Below are 3916 nucleotides of genomic sequence, written 5' to 3' on the forward strand. Positions count from 1 at the left end.
TAAATATAAAACTGGAGATACGTAATATATGCAAACACACAAAGAGAATTATATGCAAACATACGTACAGTAACATGAATTTCCAATTTCAGCTGATAGAAAACAGAAAATAATATTTTCATTATTTTCAGTAACCTATCTTCTAGGAATTGATTATGATGAATAAGGAACCTCTGAGTAGGTGTGTAATTAATATTTATGGTGAGACATTGACTTGTGTGTGCTTATATAGGTTATGTTATCTTACCTATGCCTTCCTGTCTCTGAAGTGTCAATACTATTTGCCTTCTCAGCCACCTCCTCCGCAAGGATATTCTGTAAATAAATGAGGTAATGCTTGGGAAATCTTTGCAGCTTAGGATAGACAACCACTGCACACATATAAGATATGCTTGTTATTCCATATTCAAGTCTGTCGTGTCCTTGCCTCTATATTAAATGGAAATTACATTGTTTGAATCCTTGGGTTTGGATCAAAATCTGGGTCAATATAAAAGGATCATATTTAATTTTAATACGGACGCTGTTTCAAAATCTTGCACTTGAGGGTAGAAAACTGTAGGAAATAAACAAAGCACATAAATCAAGCTTTGAAGGAGAAAAATCTTCATCTGGAAGGATTCTCTCTCTCTCTCTCTCTCTCTCTCTCTCTCTCTCTCTCTCTCTCTCTCTCTCTCCCTGAGTATAAACACTGTATTTCCCAGGAGAAATATTTGGGTCTAGAGAAGAAGCTAGTGCCACACTATGTAAGTGTGTGCACGCGCGGGGGTGTGCACGCGGGTGTGTGTGTGTGTGTGTGTGTGTGTGTATGTGTGCTGTGCGTGCGCGTCCGTGGATAGGGGCGGGGGAGGCGGATGAGGAGGATGAGATCATAGCTTCAGGATCCTCAGGAAACCCTGGTACAGGCAGCAGCCAGCCTCCGCTGTGCCCACATGACCCACAACTCTGGCAGCGGACCCGGCACTTCCAACATTACTAAATAATCAGAGAGCGGCTCCCACTCCTGGCCCACACCTCCCTGCAGACGATGGACACCTTCTAAGAGTTTGGCGAGTGGGAGACACAGACGCCGGTCCATTGCAAGGTGTGTGTGCACGTTGACTGCTCCCTTGGCGGCTCGGGTGGGGGAGAGCTCAAGGGTTTAGAGGGTCGGGGTGCGAGGCTAGGAGCGGGAGCTGGGACTCGGCTGCGGCGCTGTCCCTTCTCACCCGGAGCCTCGGAGCCCTGGAGGCGCCAGGACGCGCGGCCGCTTCTGCGCAGGGATGGGGCGCCCTAGCAAGGGCAGGCGCCGGGCAAAGTCTGGAGCCGCGGCGGCGGGGAAGGGCTGCGCCCCGGCGCCCACTCGCGGGGTTCCCACCTGTGCGCCCGCGCCCGGCGTGTGCAGGGGACCCGGACTGCGGCGGCGCCTCCCAGGGCGGCGGGGCGGCGCCTCTAGCCCGCGGGGCGGAGGCGGCTGCGGCGGGATGCGCGTGGCAGGTGGATTCCCCCAGCGCCGCAGCCCACCCGAAGCCGGGGCTGCCCATGGCTCCCCGCGCCTCGCTGGCTCCGCGGGATGAGCTGTTCTGTCGGGATCTGCTCTCGGGGTCGCTGTCGTCGTGGGTTGTGACGCGGGGAGGCGGCGTGGCCGGCCCCCGCGGGGGATAGCACTGAGGCTGGGGAAGTCTGGCGGAGAGTGGGGGAGGCCGGGGTTGACCGGGAAACCCGCGAGCTGGTCTCTCCCGCGGCGGCGTGGGGCGGGCTTTGCAGTGCGACGCGGGGCCGCGCGGAGCGCTTAGCTCGAGTGGGCAGTGGGGACTGCGGGGGCTCCCTGCCTGCCTAGCCTGTTGCCCACTTTGGAGTTCTAGGCTGGACAGAGGGCAGCTGGGAGGTTCATTCTGGTACCCAAAGTGGGAGGTAGAGAGGACTCTGTCCAGTGCCCAAAGCCAGAGGAGACTGGCAAAGGCATGCTGGGACAGGATGCAGAACTATCATTAGGGCTTGACCTCATAATTTTGCTCTTGGATGGCCTTGGGACTTGGTGGCTTTGGGAAGATAAGGGTGGAAGTTGGGTTCACTGGGGAGTGGGAGGCAGGGATGGGATGTATACTAGCAATAGATGATAGCCCCAGTGGCTCCATTCTTGTTCAAAAACAGCTCTTGAGTTGTTCCTTTTACCTCTCATCACTTCTTGTGTTTACTGTGGTTCCCAGTCTTTTTACACACATATCTATACTGTTGCAGTATATGTAGTTGTTATTACTATTTTTATCTTCTGCTTCACTTATTTCAATGTTGCACATAAATAGTTTGGTGTTGTTTAGTTTACTACTTTTCTTAGTTCTTCCACTGGCATAGGATATAGGTTGTGTTATAGCAGCCTCTTTGGCTCCCCTCACTCACCTAAAGAATATCCAGACAACATAGCTTTCCCAGGGTTGTATTATTATTACCTCCCAGGGCCCTTCTGAGCTTTGGGGAGATGCTCAGTGACCAAAAACCTCCAGAAAATGAACCCCTTCATTGGCTACATTTGGGACAACTAATTCTCTTTTGTAATTTTTATTACAAATAGCCATTGGATAGCTTCCACAGTTCACCAAGTTTCATAGAATTATGATTGACCAATGCAGGATATAACAGCAAGGTTAAAATTCAGTAGTCAAGATCTATCACTGACATAACTATCATCATGTAGGTGGCTCAAACTATGTGTTTGTTTACAATTAAGGGTAAGCCTCCCAAGCTTTTAGTCTATTTGTTTAAAGAATAGATTTTCTATCATTGATTTTTCTTGTTCAGGATTTTCTTCAGAATACCATTTTCATTTTGCAGAATTTTTAATAAGTTTCATTATCTTTAATGCAATCAATCTGACAGGGGTTTGGGCAGCCAAGTAAAAGGCTTATGCGATTCTCTTTCAACTGTCACTGATCAAAGGGCAGACTGTGTTCTGAGGGCACTTGTGTGTGTCCTGGCTTTATCTAGTTGTACTCACGGTCTACACAATTATATAGAAATGGAGACTGAAACCAAGTTTTCTCATTAGTTCTAAATCAACATACTTTTAAGCATATCCACTTGCTGGTAATGAACCATGATGAAAAGAAAGGACTCCGTGGGCTCCGCCCAGCTCACATGTTCAGAGAATATCTCATCTGACCTATCCCATCAGCTTATCACAGAGCTTTTATTAGATGCACTTTTGGGGACAGATGTCTCTCGTAAGTCTTCGTCTGTTATTTTTGAAGTACATTTAATTGCTTCTGCACATAAAAGTTTCTCACTTTGACATTCATGGGTTGCATTTCATTCTTGCCTTTCTCTTGAATTAAATTCAGTTGGCATAATTTTAAACTCACACTTTCAAAATTTTAAGTAAAAGAGTCCAGAGTCCAACTGCATCACATGATCATGAAAACAAGATCTGTAGACATGTGATAAAACCCAGCTCTCTCGTGGTTAGCGCTCCCATTCCTGCAGTCTATCTACAAGTTTACTTATGAACACCAGAACCCAGAACTGTGGTCACAGTATTACAACCTAGGAGTACATTGGAGAGGACTTGGAGAAGTAAGGGGAACACTCCTCCATTGCTGGTGGGATTGCAAACTGGTACAACCACTCTGGAACTCAATCTGGAGGTTTCTCAGAAAATTGCAACTAGATCTACCTGAAGACCCAGCTATACCACTCTTGAGAATATACCCAAAAGATGATGCTCTACCATGCCACAGGGGCACATGTCCTACTATATTCATAGTGGCCTTATTTGTAATAGCCAGAAGCTGGAAACAGCCTAGATGTCCCATGACAGAAGAATGAATACACAAAATGTGGTTCATTTACACAATGGAATACTACTCAGCTGTAAAGAATGAGGACATCCTGAGTTTTGCAGGCAAATGGATGGAACTAGAAAATATCTTCCTGAGTGAGG

The 3916-nt window shown here is 47.8% G+C and overlaps 1 protein-coding gene across 3 annotated transcripts in view; it reads left to right on the top strand.

The window, feature by feature from the left end:
- Nucleotides 1-868: 868 nt before the first annotated feature.
- Nucleotides 869-3916, top strand: part of Dtna (dystrobrevin alpha) — a 389557-nt gene continuing 386509 nt past the window's right edge. For 2 of the 3 annotated variants that reach the window (XM_029547193.1, XM_029547192.1), the window contains exon 1: nt 870-1084. The gene's annotated coding sequence lies outside the window, so the exon portion shown is untranslated. Of the gene's footprint in view, nt 1085-3916 lie in introns of all 3 variants that reach the window. The other variant, XM_029547199.1, reaches the window with a different exon arrangement.

The sequence above is a fragment of the Mus pahari genome, chromosome 15 (genome assembly GCF_900095145.1).
Source record: "Mus pahari chromosome 15, PAHARI_EIJ_v1.1, whole genome shotgun sequence".
NCBI lineage: Eukaryota > Metazoa > Chordata > Mammalia > Rodentia > Muridae > Mus > Mus pahari.